At 43.2% G+C, this 19249-nt stretch overlaps 1 protein-coding gene across 14 annotated transcripts in view; it reads right to left on the minus strand.

Moving 5' to 3' along the window:
* ATXN1 (ataxin 1) overlaps positions 1-19249 on the minus strand; it is a 390438-nt gene that overhangs the window by 320641 nt on the left and 50548 nt on the right. For 2 of the 14 annotated variants that reach the window (XM_045811581.2, XM_087858068.1), the window contains exon 3: positions 17798-17948. The exons of 10 other annotated variants lie outside the window; for them this stretch is intronic. The gene's annotated coding sequence lies outside the window, so the exon portion shown is untranslated. 2 more of the 14 variants (XM_045811584.2, XM_045811585.2) reach the window with 2 other exon arrangements.

The following is a 19249-nucleotide window of genomic DNA, read 5'->3' on the forward strand; positions in this document are numbered from 1 at the left end:
ACACACACACACACACACACACACACACACACGGGATAGCAGACACCGTGAGGCATGAAGGCAAAGATACACTCAAACTTAAATGACATATTTGTATTTAGGACACACATGATTTCCTTGATATTTCATGCCTTTGTCATACGTAACTTTATTTGGTACTTGTAAAGTCACCCAAACTCCGTCAATCAGTATTGCCATAGCAACCAGGAGACACCCCCCCCCCCGCCAAAAAAAATTCTCTGCCAGAAATCCTCACCAAACAATATATAAGGCATGAAGAAACTTTACTTTCATATGTGGCCACTTCCAAAACCATAATGCTTCTATCAGCAATGGTATGTGACAGTCCCTTGAAAACCCAGTTCACTGAGAGACGCCTTGTGGATTACATGTCACTGGGTTCCTGTATCACTGACTTGAGAACTTTCTAATAACATTAGCTCTTAAATTCATTTTCAAGCTCTAGGGATTTATGTATACTGTATCATGGTGGTTACTTAAAGTAAAAAGTATCAAGATAGGAGGCAAAAAAAAAAAAAAGTGATGAATTTCCATGATAATGAGGCATATCATTTAGTGACTTTACTTAAAAAGCCTTCCTATTAAGAAGGGCTGGGGGGGTTACACGATGTCTGTCTCCTGGGAGTCCGTCCCTCCCTATAACTTGAGAAACACATGCTTGGTGCCAAGTCAATAAAGAATTCTTGAAACAGCTCTGAATTCACAGACAGAATAAGTGGAGACAAGGTTCTAAGCTCAGCTCCACAGGCAAGTTGGTACATGAATACCAAGTCAACAGCTCGAGGCTTCCCTGGCCGAGGACCTCTTTATCGATGACAGGTGAAACCCCTAACTTTGGCTTCCTCCATAGGACACCAACTACATTCAGAAATAGTGAAGTCCTGCTTAACACTGAAGGCTGAATAATTTTTCATAAGTTGTAACATCCTCTTGGATGGCATCGGGCCAGCTAGTCTTAGCATAATATGGCAACCCAAAAATACAAGGGTAATGGGGAAAAGAGGGAATTCCTTATATGCCTGCTTTCCACAAAATATTGACATTCCATCTGCCTTCCTCCTGCAAGACTCAAAATGCAACCGACTTTAGTATTTGCAAACACTACCTGCTCAGTGACAAATGGGGCTACCTAAAAAGCAATGCCCTTCCAAAACTACCAATAAACTACTTCATAAAATTTAATTTAGTATCTTGAGATTTCCACTAATGATACTCGGATAGCCACCAGAAGCTGGTTAGACAGCTTTCTCCTTTTCCCAGGTGCTTTACTGAAAGGAAGCATGGGAATAGATGTGCTTAGTGATAAGTGTGTGTGTGTGTGTGTGTGTGTGTGTGTGTGTGTGTGTGTGTGTGTTGAAACACACTACCTTCCCTATATGCAGAGGGGATTTCCTGCCTGGCATATTTTAGAGCACACGGAGACAATACTTATTCTTTAGGGCAGAGCTTGTGAGTCAGGCAGTGCTATGGGATGGCAATGCATGAGGTCTGCTGAAGTCACAGGAAAGCAAGTTTAGGGCCTGGGGCTGTTCTATTCCAGATGAAAAAGAATGGAAAAGGAGATGAACTTTGTTGGCTATTAAAAATTTTTTTAAACAAATTCCTCATCTGTTTCCTCATTTGGAGTTTTTAGCCACTATAGAGGGAGATGAAACAAACAAAAATGGCACTATTCCGGATTCCTAAAGGAACGTTGGAAGAACCCAGCTGTTTTCTTTAAAAGCATTGTTTGTGCTCCGGCTGAATAACCTCTAGGAGAAAGAGGATGATCCTGATAAACTTGACCATGATCTGCAATACTCCACTCTATCAGCAACTTGACTTTGTCCAGCGAACAGAGCCCAGTACTGCTATGCCTCCTCCTGGAAACTAGATACGCGAAGGACATTTATTTATTCACATTACCAAAGAGATTAGCTCCAAAGTTCTCTTGAACATTTTACAGCCTTCCAGCAGCTCCTCATTCTTCACAGGTAATTAACCTCTTGATGGGCTTAGAGCAGCAACAGTGTTAGAAGCCACAACACATTGATGATAAGTTACAAACCAAGGGAGAGGATAATTGGAAAATAGATTTCCAGGCTCATTGGAAAATACATTTCCATTTATTGAAGTAAGTACACTCAACTTTTCAGGAACATGTGAATCACAACACTGCAGCATTGGCAGGGACCTTAGAAAATCCTTCTGTTTCAACTCCTTTTCCGAATAATGAGAAAATGGTGGTACAGATAGAGTGACGTGTCTGGACAGATTGAAAGCAACACGAATTTAGTGAGCACTGTCTCAAGTCAGACGTGGCCACACAGCGCGGCATCCTCTTTCCCAGCAGGTCCCCTTCACAGATGGTGCAGTTCGAGCAACCCGTGCCTCCTGCCCTTGGGTCACCCGAAAACAAGTTAGGAAAGATCTAGGAAATAATGACTAAGCTCTGAAAACTGAGAATGAGACAAAAGAACAAGAGGAGATAAGAAAGGAGGCAAAAAGACTCAAAGTGCAACCAACTTTAGTATTTGCAAACACTACCTGTGCCTTTCATTCCCCTCGAATGAGTGTTGACATAATGTCACGCGCACTTCGTGCTTTCAGAAATGATGAGGGTGATGTGATGTCCGGGCAGAATTTCCCTGAAGGGGTCTCAGGTCCCAAATCACTATCTGCTCCTTTCATCACGGCCATCCTCAGGCAGAGTGGCAAAGCTCTGTGAGGACAGGAACCTTGTCTGTCTTGTTCATTATTAGATTCCCTAAACCTAGAGAGTACATGGCACAAAGTGGGTACTCTGTAAAATTCACTGAAAGAATGAATAGAAACTCCTTCAAGGTAAGAAGAAAGATGCATAGTTTGGAAGTGCCAATGCAGTGCTATCATGCACGGTAGGAAAAAATGAAAAAAGAAATGCCTATGTAAAAGTCAAAAGAATGTTAAGGGGCGCCTGGGTAGCTTAGTCAGGGAAGCGTCTGACTCTTGATTTTGGCTCAGGTCCCGATCTCAGGGTCCTGGGATGGATCCCCACGTCAGGCTCTGAGCTCCGAGGGGAGTCTGCTTGAGGATTCTCTCTCCCTCTCCTTCTGCCCCTCCCCATGCTTGCTTTCTTTCTCTCTCTCCCTTGCTGTCTCTCTCTAAAATAAATAAATAAATAAATCTTTTTTTTAAATGTTAAAAGATGGGAAGGTATGTATTTATTAAAAAATGAGGTATGTTAAAAGGGTAAAGCACCCACTAAGCAGTTACCTACATCTATTAAGTAGGTACCCCAGTTAAGCCAATAGGGTTCCTGTGTTAGAAAGAGCCTCCAGGGGCCACAGAGGGGAGGGGGGTGGGGGAATGGGATAGGCCGGTGATGGGTAGTAAGGAGGGCACGTATTGCATGGTGCACTGGGTGTTATACACAACTAATGAATCATCGAGCCTTACATCGGAAACCGGGGATGTACTGTATGGTGACTAACATAATATAATAAAAAATCATTATAAAAAAAAAAAAAAGAAAGAAAGAGCCTCCAGGGGCGCCTGGGTGGCGCAGTCGTTAAGTGTCTGCCTTCGGCTCAGGGCGTGATCCCGGCATTCCGGGATCGAGTCCCACATCGGGCTCCTCCGCTGAGAGCCTGCTTCTTCCTCTCCCACTCCCCTGCTGTGTTCCCTCTCTCGCTGGCTGTCTCTCTGTCACATAAATAAATAAAATCTTTTTAAAAAAAAAAAGAAAGAGCGAGCCTCCAGCCCGAAGCACACCACCAAGAAAGCATGGTAAAGGATGGCAGACTGTCACTGAGAAGATACCTTGAACACACAGATAAAAACCAAGCAAATGTGGTTGGAATGATGGACAAATGGAAGCTCTAGGCGCTGCGCGTTCAGACAGAATAAAAGTGAACCTTGTGTGTTTTCTAATGAGTTCTATGTAGTTTATATAATTGTTGGCAACCACTGACATCAACATTGCTCTTTGTGATTTTCAGGTCAAACCTCTACTTCATGATCACTTTGGGTTCTTGGCCAACTTGCTAGCTCTCTAAAGACACGAAGTTATAAGTCGAGACAAGTGCAGCTGGGTATAATAGTATTAACAAATCTAATTATCAGATTTGCCTATTTTCACGATGCAAGAAAAACAATATATCCCTTTAATACACCCACGTTCACACAAGGGGAAACAAATATGATAGCGTCTTTGAAAACTTTTCATATGGTTTTGGCCATTGTGAATAAATGATCATTGAAACAATTTTTGAAAATAAAGGCTATGGAACAAGCACAGTGTTTGGTGCTTTACACATACCCCATCTCATTCTTATAAAGAAATGAAGGGCTCTACATCTTTGTTTTAGAGACGAAGAAACTGAGACTCAGGGCTAAGTATCTCAAAATGGCCGATCTGGGCTCAAAACGTCTGTCAGGATGATCCCAGACCCAATATACAGGCAGGGTCTTTCCAGATAGGAAGGTTCCCATAGACGTGTCTCTTGATTGACCTCACACTGATGTGTCTGCACACTGAGCAGCAGGATGGCCTAAAAGGGAGAGCCTAGGCCATGTCGCCAAAGCTCCTGGGTTCAAATTTCAGCTCCGCCACTCCCCAGCTGCATGCCCTAACCTCTCTGTGTGCCTCAGGGTCCTCATCTAACATCATCATCATAACAGTACTCAACAAACCAAGATCCTACCTACTCACACGGCTTTTGTGAAGATTTAATGAGCTGATAAACACACCACTGAGAACACAGTAAGCACTCAAAAATATTACGATGTGCAAAGTTTAGTATTCTTTGGAATGTTAACAAAAACATTGAATTCTGGAGTCGAGTGGCCTCAGCCACCTACATACTATGTGATCTTCACCAAGTCACTTAAACTTTCTGAGGTCCATTTGCTGGGGGCACCTGGGTGGCTCAGTCGGTTAAGCGTCCAACTCTTGGTTTTAGCTCAGGTCACGATCTCAGGGTCGTGAGATCAAGCCCTGCGTCAGGCTCCACGCTCCACACCGAGTCTGCTTGAGGATTCTGTCTCTCCCTCTGCCTCTCCCCCTTCTCGTGGGTGCTCTCTCTCTCTCTCTCTCTCTCTCAAATAAATAAATAAATCTTAAAAAAAAAAGAATCGAATAATGGACAACAAGTTATATGAGACAGCTTTAGACACTAAAGAGTGCTCTACCGATACCACCATGTCCTTGGGAATGACTATCATCAACTTTCTACCTCTCAAAACCAAAGACATCATCTTTAACACATTGCCTCCTGCCTGTGAATTTCACATGAAGCAGCAGGTCCAAAGTCTCGATGCTGAGCCACCTGTGATCACAGGACAAATGTCCGGTCAGCCGGGACTCAATCAGATGGAACTCTATTATCCACACACCCACCGCGAGAAGGTAATTGATGTTCATCATGACCCCACAGCACTCCAAGACTCCGGAGTACCTTCAGGGAAAGATTAAATTATATTCAGCCTAGTTTATTATAAAGTGTATTTAATTATACTCAAATTCTTTGAAAACTGGTGACCTAGGAAAAGCACAGACAGTAAGTCACAGGTTCTCTCCACTAACCGGAAGCCTGTCCTCACCGTCCCACCTCCAATCACCCTTTATCAGGGTTTACGGTAAAACACAGCCCCTCCCCCCGGGGTAGGAAAAATGGGGAATCCGGCACGCTAATTATAAAAGTCGGAAGAACCTTGCCCTGCATAATCCTCAAGGACCACTAAGGTGCAGAAATATTAATGTCGAAATCCTGAAACCGTGAAAAATTTAAACTATGTAAGACTCCTACATGTGTCGAATATGGTTTTCAGTTTTCTAACGATGAATTTAAACACTTGAACAAGAAATAATGTAAATATACCACTATATGTGTATTATTATCAGGACTTGGAAGTGTAAAAACAGATCAGTAACGGTGACCATTACACTCTTTAGAGTGGGAAAAATGACATTTTGTTTGTTAAGTTTTGCCCCTTGTTTCAAAGAAATTAGGTGGAGGCTAATGAGGAACTTAATACAAAAATAAAGTTATACTGTATTAGATTGTTAAACTACGGCTGTTTGCCTTTGTTAGAATTATTTCAATACGGTTACATTACCTTTTCCAATTTAAAAACGGAGATGCAAATGTGTCTTAAATGCCATATTTCAGTGTTAGGAGAAAAAGGATTGGTTGTATATTATTACTCTCCATTCAACATACTGCTCCCTTCTGGAGAATTCCTCAGGAGGGGGGCCTCCCACCTCTGCTTGAACATCTCAGGTGATGCAGATTTCATTACCTCATCAATCAGTGTGTTCTATTTTCAGGCAGTCTTGATGTGAGAATGTTTTTCTTCCAGTGGAAGAACTCTTAACTCTCCTTACCTTAAACTTCCCTTCTGTTCTTAGTTCAAATTATTTGGGTCCTCGGGAACCACTTCCGTAAGTGATTTCATTCCCCATCCAGCCCTTTGCTAGCCTCACTCACCTTGCCAGATAAGTAATGACCTGCTTCTACTCACATCCTTCACTTATGCTATAAGCCACAGTGGCCATTCTTCATAACCATGGGCCAAACCAACTGGAGGACCTTTAGCACCAAGGGTCTATGAGACTATGATAGGCATGGTCCTCAGGACAGGGGACTTGGTGGGCTTTCATGGGACCCAACTACACCATACACTGTTTTATGGAAAAAATACTCTGGGGACACCTGGGTGGCTCAGCCGTTTAAGCATCTGCCTTGAGCTCAGGTCATGATCCCCGGGTTCTGGAATTGAGTCCTGTATCAGGACCCTCTTCTCCCTCTGCCTGCCACTCCCCCCACTTGTGCTCTGTCTCTCTCAATCTGACAAATAAAAAAATAAAATCTGAAAAAGAAAATATTCTGAGTTCCAAAGGTCAGGTTTATTTTCCTTCCAAAAAAGAATCCATTTATAGATGACTGTTTCTAGTTTTGGGGGAAAATGTTACACACACACACACACACACACACACACACACACACACGGTATAATTTGTCACTCAGTCCTTTTACCCACGTTCTGAGCCCAGTAAGTGTTTTGGTGCCTGCATAAAATCTACCAGCTCCTCCCCCCTCAGCTGAAAGAAGCCAGAAGTGACAGAGCCAACAAACCTAGGCTCTTCAGACTGCCCCCTCTCCTCTGCTTCCCGGGATAACAGAGCTGAAGAGAGCGGGCATGGACTTACTCTAAGTCACAGGTATTCCAGGAGTTTCTACCCAAGTACCCCAACAAGGCCGGCCAGGCACTTGGGACAACCCATGCAAGGATTGAGATTGGTCCTGACACTCCTGGTCTACACCAAACAGGCCTCCTGTTCAGTAACCACTGAAGTCCTATACAGATGTCTTCTTATAGATTCATCTAGAACCACGACTGGTTGAAGCAGAAAAGGGGCCCTATTCATTTTTATTATTTCATCCAGTACCCATTTGGGCCATGCACACTGGCAGCCCTTACCTTTTATACACACACACACACACACACACACACACACACACACACACACACCGTATTTCACCCGGCACAATCCTCCCCGACCGTCTCAGCCTCCAGCACCCAGGATGTGACTGCGACTGCCTTGGGCCAAGCTGGCAGGTGGGGAAAGCAAGGGTTTAGAATTAAGGTACACAGTTCAGGCTAGTAATTGTTATAAGCTTGGTTATCTGGTCTCCCTTAAGTTTACAACAGATCAGACAGAGGCAAAGAAAAGGAGCCGTAAGACATGGCAGCCAAGAAAAGTGAACGGGACAGAGGCCGTGACATCAAGAAGAATTATGAGCTTCTGGGGCATCGTAACTGTACTCTATCAGTGTAATCATTTCAGAGAAATGACAGTAAATCTCCAAGGAAAAGGATAAATTAATGTCCACTATTCTGCACTCTATTTAGGAAACTTTATACAGCATTTTACAATAATTTCTTCCTGAAAATGTTGAGGTGTTTTTTTTTTTTCCTTCCTTCTGACAATGTCAGCACTTGATGCCTTTAAATATGCTGACTAAAATATACTATCCGAAAGCAGTTAATTCCAGGAGTATACAAAATTAAATATTTAAACCTCTACTAGGGAAACATGAAGGAACAAAAGTGACTAATCATTAAGAAACTCAAAAGAATCATAGTGTTGCATTCTTTTGTGGAGAGGAACATTTGAATGAAAGAAAGAAATGTACTTTCTGACCTACTGGCCAGAGGTCTGGCGGTCATACAGCCCCTGGTTTTAGGGGGACCAAGAGAGTTTTGAAACCTCTGTCACAGAAATAGTGGAAAAAGGGTTTTCTCATCTTCTCATTTTCAAGGGAAAGGTAGTGTTGACCCTGAAAGCTAAGAGAGGGGAAGACTAGGGGCATTTTTCATGCTATACTTTCTCAACTCTTCTCTCTCTTAAACAGCTTTGCTGTATGGATATGATGCTTCTATCAGTAGGTGTTTTAAGGAAAATTCTGGCAAGGCTCACTGACTCCTCCTTAAGACACTGCACGGGGGGCACATGAATAGCACCCACACCGCCATATTAAAGTGGAGACCCCCCAGTGGTGCAGGGAGGGAGACGGGAGAGGGATGTACCCACTCACACATTTTATTTTAACTGGATTTCATGGACCACATATACATGAGGTGATTTCCCTTCAGATTACAAATCGGGAAAATTCCTCAGCATATTACTATCATATTATCAAATATGAAAGACAAAATAATTCCAAGTACAAAGGTGTCACCAAACTGCTCTAATCTCCCCTTAGACTTCTCTAAGACCTCTCCCGGCCTTCCATTCCCTTCAGATCCCAGTTATGGCGATGCTATTTAGAATATGGCTGTTTCACAGCATTTATTCCATTCTTCTCTTGTTTCCTCACACTTAATTTTTTTTTAATCTTTTCGTGGTCTCTGAAGAGCTAAGCCTAATTTTTTCATTTTTTAAAATTCTTTTTTCTATGCTATTTTTCCCCTATAGCTGTCCCCAGCTCCCCAAATCTCTCGTAAAAGAGGATAAACCCTCATTAGGCTTAATCCTCAAATGTTTTCAATTTACTCACAGAGAGGGAAAAAAAAAAAACCACCTCAACATTTTCAGGAAGAAATTATTGTAAAATGTGGTATAAAGTTTCCTAAATAGAGTGCCCATAGTGAGTAAATGACCAACCTGCCTTTCCAAAGGGACCAAACATTTCTGCCTTCTGACTTTCTAATACACTTCTAACAAAGCCAAATGGGGATGAAACAACAGTAAAATCAGTCTCTTCACAACACCTAAGGACAAATAAATATTCAAGTCCTTATAGGCAATGGGTACTGTTCTCACCAATCAAAAGCCACAGCACTCCCGAACTACAGCTACAAGGAGGAGGAGACCCCCGCCCCTCCCACCAGGCCCCAGGGAGCTCTGCCCAAGCGACAGAAAGAGCAGAAAGAGGTCCCCTCCTGCCAACCCTGGAGACACATCTCACCCTCAGTGCCTTCCTATGGCTAGGAACAGGAGAGAGTGTTTGCCCACTCCAAGGGTCTCTTGCCACAGCACAGCAAGAGATAATGTCACAGAGGTAACAGGGGCAAAAAAAAAAGGAAAGAAAAAAAAAAGGCAACCTCTTCCACTCAGAATGACTAACTTTTGACCTGCACTGCAAACAGACTATGTTCGTCATTTACTTGAACGGCACCCGGAAACTCCAAATCTAAGCACATCATTCGCTCATTCACGACTTGCACTGAAGAAGGGCTTCACTGATCTATTTCTTGAGGAACCCATGAAGGACGGGGGGACAAGAACGCGTCTGAGCGGGCCACAGGACCTGCCCCTCCCTACCTCTCCCACTCTGCCTCCCAAGACCCGGGGGGAGATGCTTCCTTGTTCTACAGCCACACCGCACACCATACTGGGCTTTTCTTAAACAAATAAACCTTTGTCTAAGGAGGATTAAAACTTCTAGATAGGGCACACTGACAATCATTAAAGTCTGTGTGGCATAATGTACGTACACTTTCCATGCTATATGGTAATGCAATTTCACCAAGGAAAGTTTTTTTTAAATATTTTATTTATTTATTTGTCAGAGAGAGAGAGAGCACAAGCAGGGGAACAGCAGGCCGAGGGAGAAGCAGGCTCCCCGCTGAGCAGGGAGCCCAATGTGGGGCCCAATCCCAGGACCCTGGGATCATGACCTGAGCCGAAGGCAGACACTTAACCCACCGAGCAACCCAGGCACCCTGAGGAAAGTTTTTTTTGTTCTTCTCGAAGGATGAGAACAATGGCATTGAAATCATACATTTTCAAAACCAAGCCATTTAAAAAATAATCCCAATAATAGAAAAAGATCCTAACTGAAGCTGAAAAGCTATGCCCAAAGAAGAAAAAACACTGAGCTAGGTGTCTCTGGAGAGCTGTTTTTTCAACTTCAGCCCTCATACAAACGAGCCGTGTGTTGCAGGCCTGGTCACTTCACCTCACTACACCTCAGATTTCTCATCTGTAAAATTAGAACATTCGGTTAGATTGAAGCCCTTTCATCAACTCGAGAATTCTGATTCTATGACTGTCCTTCCAATTCAATAAAATGAAATACAGTGTTCAATACTTCTTTCTTTTTCAACTAAGCTAATTTTTTAAAGGCAGAAAAGCTCAAATACGCTAAGAAAATATAACCAGAGAGGAATTTTTTTTTAAATTTCACTTGTGCAACACAAGGTCTGTCCAGAAATTAATACCTGATCTTTACTTCCAGAAAAAAAAAATCCCCCCCCCTTTTTTTTGTTTTCTTCTGTGCAATGTTCAGTTCACCACTAGACAAGAAGTATTATTTGCCTGTGGAAGTTCATCTGTATTTGCTGATCTGTTGTGTTCAAGGGTTCAGCAGCTTGACGGCAAAAAGCAACTTCTCCATTCTTCGCTGTTGCATTTGGAAGAGCAACAGAAACAGTTCCGAGATACACAAGCAAAATCTTGCCGGGCTCTCGTCTGAAACAGCTACAAACTACAGGCTAATCTCAGCATCTGTGACCTCACCACCCAACGTTTTACCAATTGAGTAACTACTTCCCTGTCCGTTACTACTCAAATGACAAAAGCGAAAATAAAAGGGCGCCGCAGAGCCCTGCAGGTTAGGCTGAGTGAGGACGCAAGAGGAGCGTAAGCAGGTCTCACTGAATCCAGAGGCGCATTCCAAGTGGGTTTCAGGGAGGGCTGACCCCCGTTTGTTTATTGATGGTTTTCACCCCCTTGGCGCCGCACTGGGAAGCCAGAGCACTGTTTGTGGGTCATAGTAAAGAGGGTTCTCAAGCACAATGTGACTTCAGGGAGAGAGCTGAGCCAGACCACACCGTGGGAGCCAGCACGACAGATCCTAAAAGGTGATAAGGAGCAAAAGAGGCACTTGTTTTCATTAACGCCAGACCTCACCAACCTCCTTAGACTTCCCCAAGTACAAGGTCAGACTCATATGATTTTGAAGAAGGATCAACGTTTTTGCCTCTTAGAAAACACATTCAGAATTCAGCACTTGACCACACAGACTTTGTTCATCAGCATTTAAAAAAAAAAAAAAAAAGTAAGTTTCCCCGGTAGGAAGCAACACAGTCCAGAGTTTAAAAAAATAAAATTCTTCATCTGCTCTGGATGAAACACGCTACTCAAAATAAACGGAATGACACTTAAAATGATCTGCTTGCTGAATGAAAAGAGACGCTATTCTAAGTAAAAAAAAAAAAAAAAGCGATTATGAAGCAACGGGAACCTACTCTGTCTTCTTCAATTACAGTTTTAAGGAACACATGTGGCAGGCAGTTCGTGCGTGCATTCCAGCTTCCCTATATACCAAGTCCGGGGTGTTCTGTGACTTTCCCGTGGCTGCCCCTTCCTGCCAGCCACGCTGGTAACTTGGGCAGGCTCTCTGGAGTGAGGTGCTCAACCCTTTAAAAGAACGAGCTCCATCCAGCAAGCATTTGGGAGCGTCCTTCTTTCTCCGTATCTGGGGTACAGACGAGAAAACACTCCCTGTTCTGCCTTATGAGTCTGCAGGGTGCACGTCTTGCCCTGTTCTGGACTCCCTCCCTCCCTCGCTCCCTCCCCACGGCCATTCCTGGCTGATCAGAGGGGGTGGCAGGGGAAGACCAAGTTTAACCTTACCAGGAGATCGGGTTGTCTGGTGCTGAGCAGAAGTCCCAAGATAACGGCTGAATCGTGGCCATTTACAGAGCAACACAAGGCTACTCCTGTTCCTTTTACTGTTGCGGTTGCCATGGCCGACCCAAACAATATACCCCAGCTCCTCCTTCCTCCTCCGGCTTCCTAACCACCTCCCACAGCCCTCCAATGTGGGCAGGAGGAGGTGAGAACTGCTCGTGGATGGACACTGAGCAGCTGGAGAGGAGATCTCCAGGGGGATCTGGAGATGGGCAGGTCAGCCCCAAGGGTATCAAGTGTAAAAGCCAGACATTCTGTTCTTAACTTCCAGCCCCTGCTTCCCGGAGTTTTCACCGAATTTTCCGAAGTGGGAAATGGCTCTTAAGAACGAAAAGCAACTGTCTAAAACCCCAACCTGAGAAAACAACAATCACCTTTAAACTTTGGTTTTACTACAATCAGCAAAACAAATGGGGGAGAAAAGAAAAGGCAGGAAGATCCTGGGTAGAGTCATATCTGAACACAGGCAAGAAAGACAGCACTGAATGTCGGCGTCGAGGTCACAAGTCATAAACAACAATGTTGTGATTTTCTTGTTTAAAACAAATTCCTGTTTGAAGACGCCATTTAAAAAAATCCAGACATAGAAACCACACAAAAAAGGAGGGAGAGAGAGAAAAAGATTACCCTAAAAATAAACCACCAATGAATTTTTAATAACACATTTTGAAACTAAAGACAGACCAGCCCAGGGCATTGGTCTCAGGGGAAATGGAGCACCTGGACTTTGGACCGCGCTCTGCCACCGTCCAGCTAAGTAAGCCATTCATTGTCCCTCTCAGCTATTCATCTCTTAATCTGAAAAAGGGGGGAATGGACTGAACTGTCCTTAACTTCCCTTACAACTCTGAAATTCACCTTATAACCTCCATGCAGATCGGTCTGCACAAAACCATATGAATAAGAAAAAAGATGTGGGAGACCAGCATCTTCATTATAACAGTGGTAACGCTGGGCTGTGGGGTTAGGGGTGATGCTCCCCCGCGTCCCAAGTTGGGGAACTTGCCCCTTAATTTGGGAAACTTGCCACTGTAGGATAGTCGTAACATACATCACCGTGCATGGACTTAAATGTCACAGAACCCCACATTAAAAATGCTTAACAGGGCAAGTTGTGTGCTGTGTATTTTTAGCACAGTAAAAAAAATAAATAAAATCTATATAAAAGAGGGGAAACGAGGATGGGACCCACACTGCAGGAATGCTCTGGAAGTGGGCACCGCATAAAAAATTTAAAAAAAAATTTTTTTTTTAAACATGGTGTGTTTAGTTTTCATTTCCTATCTATTTTAATTTGGTCTCCGGGGTCTGCTGAGCACAGTTTCCACTTGCACCCAGGCCGGAGGGAAATGGTTCATTTGCTGTTTCACAGAGGAGTTCCTTCCCTGTCTTTGCTGCCCTCTCCCCTTCCCCACAAAAACTGTCATTCTACAGAATCTGGCAAGAGCTACAAATCACTCCTAAAAGCTCTGTGAGGCACTCCCTCAAAAATCTGCACAGATCAAAACCTCAAGTGCTTGCTTGCCGAGGGACTGCTGTAATTTGAGGTGTTGCTTCCTTTTAAAGAATAAAAAGCAGATGCTCTAAGCTGATGAAAGTAAATGTCCTTTCAACACGTCTCTTTCTCTCGCACTTGAAACTCTTACCAGCGAGAAGTGCTTCTCACACTCAGTCAGGTCATTTCTGCACTTTTTACTTTTTCTTTGAAGGCGCAGAGCAGTGTGACTCTCCACCTGGGGTGACACGAGTCCTGACAGGGAGCCTCCTGAGGGCAGCCCACACCAGGGCAAGGGTGTGCAGGCAGACAGCTGCCCGAGGCCAAGCGTGGCACCAAGGACACTGTCTCCCTGCATCCGAGCTAAAGGAATCCACTGCTTCTCGGCAATCTTGACACAGAGTCTCAAAGCCACATACATGGGCTGAGTCATTCCCAGACTTCTGCACAAATACATACCTAAGAGCTCACTCTCCGAAGACCCCAGTGTGAACTAAGTGAGGGGGAGGGGAGGCAGTGCCAAAGGGACCAGTGAATTAAGAGATCTAATCTTGGCCCCGCTAGTACTTTGGAAACCTCACCTGCCACCAGGCCTCTTCCCTCTGTTAAAACGCACAGAGAGGACCCAAACCATCCTAAAAGCCCTCCAGAGTGCTCACCTACGAGTATACGGGAAAACTGCCCAAGGTAATTCACACAGCAAGCCAAAGGCAAGAGGGTGACAGGAGGGGTCAGGGGAAACCAGGGACCCACAGAGAGTAATGAAATCAATGGCCCTGGCTTCCAGAGCCACCTAAAATCATCAGGAACCCTACTGTGCTGCCCAGCCCCGTAGTAGGTTCTGGGGAGATAGAGAAGGAAGTCTGGTCCTCAGTGAAGCAACTGTCAGAGGTGGACACTGAAATTCAATCATGGAACGGAATGCAATCAAGTAAGTTAAACATCTAGTTCCATTCTTTGATTTAGCAAACGAGTAAGCTGCAGAGGCCGCATCTGAGGTCCAATGCTGTTTAGCCGAGGATATGCTGGACACCTCCACCTGGAGGCCCTCCTTAATTCTTCTGCTGGGCTCCCCAGAGCAATGACTGGTGTCACTGTCCACCCACTTATCCAAAGCAGAAACCGTGCCCTCTCACTCACCTTCAAGTCCTTAGATCCTGTCTCATTAACTTCCTTCCAATCTGCAGGTTCTTGCACGTCCGTCATTTCCCCTGACACTCCAAGCTCCCTGAGAACAAGGGGCCTGAGTGTCCGGGTCCATGCGGGATCCTCAGCACACAGACTGGTGATGAGCAGGGAGCAGGTGCGCCACGGTGGTTAAATAAACATTCCTCTGTCACCTGAATTTCTGTAACTGTTTCCTCTCTGACTTCCCGGCCCACCACATGGTCCCTTTTCATGCCACACACACAACACTAGAAAAATGAGGTTTCTAAAACACACACCTGCCTTCTCACATCCCTGCCTCAGGACCTTCAGTGGGTTTGGGGTTTGCTTTCCATTCTGGATAAAAGCCAGCTTCCCGGGTTTGGCACACAAGGCCCCTCTGATCTAGCCTTGAACCTCTCCAGGGCTGTCAGGCCTGCCTCCCTGACCTACTCGTTGCTTCTTCAATCTGCCCATACACCATTCTGCACTTTTTTTGGGTCTCTCTTTGCACATGCTTGTCTAAACTACTCCTCATTCCCAAAAGCTTAGTTTGAAGGACATATATTCTGAAAGCCTCCTCTGACTCTAAATCAGTCAGTCTGATTCAGATGCCCCTTCTCTATGGTTCTGTTTTCTGTGCAGGAATCCATGAAATATTTGTTAAATTAATGAAGAAGGGAGGGAGGGAGGGAAAGAGGGGGGGGGAGGGGAGATGAAGAGAGAGAGAAAGGAGCTCAAAAGAAAGAGAAGCCCCTGAAAGGACTGTTTCTTAAAAGGGTAAGAAAACCAGTTAGTGTCAGAACTGGGACAAGAATCCAGGCCTCCTCATTTTCTCTGATGGATCTTCTTCCAAATCCAACCTATAAATGTTTTCTCAAGGATCTCTTCTCCTTCTCACTCTATCTACTCCTGCTGGAAGACTTCCTATACTTTTACTAACTACTCTCAAATCCCTGTCTCCTATCAGCTCTAGACTTGTACTTCCAATGATCTGCTACGTAGATATCCCATTGGCAATTCAAATTTAAGGTGACAAGGAGGGGCGCCTGGGTGGCTCAGTGGTTAAGCGCCTGCCTTCGGCTCAGGGTGTGATCCCGGCATTCCGGGATCGAGTCCCACATCAGGCTCCTGGGCTGGGAGCCTGCTTCTTCCTCTCCCACTCCCCCTGCTTGTGTTCCCTCTCTTGCTGGCTGTCTCTCTGTCACCTCAATAAATAAAATCTTTTAAAAAAATAAATAAAATAAAGTGACAAGGAATAAAATAAAATAATTACCTCATCGGCCACTCTCCAAACACAACAACAACAACAACAAAAACCACCTCTTCCTCCGGATCACCTGCAGCCTTCCTACGCCCATTCCTAGAGTCGTCTGAGACGGAAATGCGGAAATCAGCATTCGGTTTTTTAAATGATCACTTCTATACCAGGGTATGTTATGTATTTTACATGCTTTACCCTGTTGAACCCTCATAAGAAAGAGGCTAACTGGAATTTGGAAGAGACTAGGGCAAAAAAGTAAAGAAATGTAATACATTTACCACTCGCGCTTAGCTTCGACTTCTCTTTCTCAAGTACAAACACACCAAGACCACCAATGTTGCCCCAGTCCCTCCGCCGACCTGCTGCCATCCTAAACTCTCCTGCACTACTGCAACAGACCCCTAGACAAATCTCTGCCTCCAGTATCACCGCAGTCAATTCTGCCCTCCACTTTGCTGGAAGCATGAACTTTCTCAAAGATCAAGTCACTTCTGGTTCCAAACAAGATGGGACAGTTGCACAGGCTGCAGACTGATGCCCATCTCAGAGTTATGCCCATTCACTAACACAAGTATTCAGGAAAACTCTTGGAGAAATTCAGGAGGAGGGAAATCGGGGAAAACAGCGGTCTGAGACAGCAGAGGCCTAATGGTCATGAGGTAGGGAGTAATGTGGGGAGCAATGAAGTCACTGATAAGCCTTAGAGAAAGCTAAGTTTAGGTTAAGATAAAGGTAAGCACTATAAGAATAATATAAAATGTATTCTTTTAAACTACCCAAAGAAAATTCAATCTATCCAAGGAAAGAAGGAAGGGGGGGAATAAAGAAGCAAAAATAAATGGCAAGTAGAAAACATTAGACAAAACTAAGAAGTCTTAATAAAAATAATTATAATTGGGTATAAAGTCACTAATCAAGTAACAGAGACTAGTAGGGGCGCCGGGGTGGCTCAGTGGGTTGAGCGTCCAACTCTCAATTTCGGCTCAAGTCATGGTCTAAGGGTCATGAGATCGAGCCTCACACTGGAGTCTGTTTAGGATTCTCTCTCCCTCCCCCCTCCCTCCGCTCCGCCCCTGCTCACACACTCTCTCTAAAAACATTAAAATTAAAATTAAAAATAACAGAGATGAGAACTGCATCTAAACTATACACAATATGTGGGGGAAAGCAGTGATCCACTTAAAAGGAAGTATAAGAAAAATGAAAATAACTAAAAAATATGAACGAAATAAAAACAAAATCCAGGATAGCACTGTTATTATCAAATAAATGGAATGTGAGGTAGAAAGCATTATAAATAACCACAAGGGACATTATATTGTAAGCTAGCAAACGGAATAATCAGTGAAGAAGACTATATGATCATGAACACATATACATCTAACAAAATGGCCTCAAAATATTGAAAGCAGCACCTATGCAGAAAATCAGATAAATCAAAAAATAAAAAATGTAGTTAGCAATAAAAAAAAAAGCTTAAAAACTCCCCCATATTCCTGGAAATTAAAAATACTTACTATTATACAACCCTGAAGGAAATAAAATAGAAATAACAAAATACAGATACTCCTGGAATTACAATGGGGTTATGCCCTCATAAACCCACAGTAAGATGAAAATATCCTAAGTCGAAAATGCATTTAATAGGTGTGCCCTACCAAACATCACAGCTCAGCTTAGCCTACCTAGATGTGCCCAGAACACTTACATACTTAGATACTTCACTGAGAGTGAAAACCAGAATGGCTGTGCGGATACAGAACAGTTGTCACCATATGGGTCTTCTACTCTTGTGATCAGTGGCTGAGAAGCTGCCACTGCCCCACATCATGGGACAGCATCGCACTGCATATACTGGCCTGAAAAAAAGATCAAAATTCGAAATTCTAAGTGTGGTTTCTAATAAAGGCATATCGCTTTTGCTCCGTCATAAAGTTGAAAAATCGTAAGTCAAACCATCTTAAGTCAGGGACCATCTATACTGAGCTATGTAACAATAAAAGTACTTATTATACATGAAAATCTATGACGTGTAGCAAAAACCGTGAGGATTCCCTGCAAGTTGGTGACTGACGTCTGAACAGCCTACAGCGATTATGGCCACATCCGTATCAGTAGACTTGTAGACCAGGAGAATCACCCGAGCCAAAGGACCATTTTATAATAATTAAAGGGTATATAGTCATTAGGAAGATATGATAATCTTAAAAGTGTGTGCACCTATTAACAGAAAAGAAGAAAGATTTCAAATCAATGATCTAGAAAAAGGAGAATAAATTAAACCCAAAGTAAGGACGAAGAAGGAAATAATAAAGATAAGAGCAGAAATGAATGAAACAGAAAACAAGCAACAGTTCATTCTTTGAAATGATTAATAAAATTGATTAACTCCCAGCAAGACTAATCACAAAAAGAAAAAAACAGAATAACCAATATGAGAAGTGAAAAGGGGGATATTTTTAGAGATCCTACAGACACTAAACAGATAATAAGAAAATATTATAAATGGTTTATGCCAATAAATGTGACAACTTAGATGAAAGGAACAATTTCTTGAAAAATGGGAAACGTAATTTATCAAAATATAATGAAGAATAAATTAAAAATGTGAATAGTCTGCTCTCTGTTAAGAAACTGACTTCATTATCAAATCCTCGGCACACCACGATTCAACTGTTACGTACCCTGAATTGTGGTGGTACCGATTCAACGCTACACATGTATTAAAGCTCAGAAACCTGTATACCATAAGAAGAAAGGACACTTTACTGTATCTTTTTAATCAACTGTAATAGTTTCAGAACCTTCGCACAAAGAAAACTCCAGGCCCAATGGTTGCACTACTGAATTTTACCAATTTTTTTAAAAGAAATAAAATATGCAAAAGTTCTTTCAGAAAAAAAGTGAAGACAGCAATACTCCACCACACATTTTGTGAGACCAACATAACAGCAACACCAAAACCTAGTAAATACTACACAAGGGAAGAAAATTAGACACAAATATTCTTAATGGGCACAGTTGTAAAAATACTCGATAAATTATTAAAGGAGTAGGTAAGAAGAATAGTGATAACTTCATAATGATAACTTTTTCTTTTTTCTTTTTTTTTTTTTTTAAGATTTTATTTATTTATTTAACAGAGATAGAGACAGCCAGC

Source organism: Ursus americanus, chromosome 32, assembly GCF_024610735.1.
Source record: "Ursus americanus isolate L20-20 chromosome 32, mUrsAme1.1.p, whole genome shotgun sequence".
Classification (NCBI taxonomy): Eukaryota; Metazoa; Chordata; class Mammalia; order Carnivora; family Ursidae; genus Ursus; species Ursus americanus.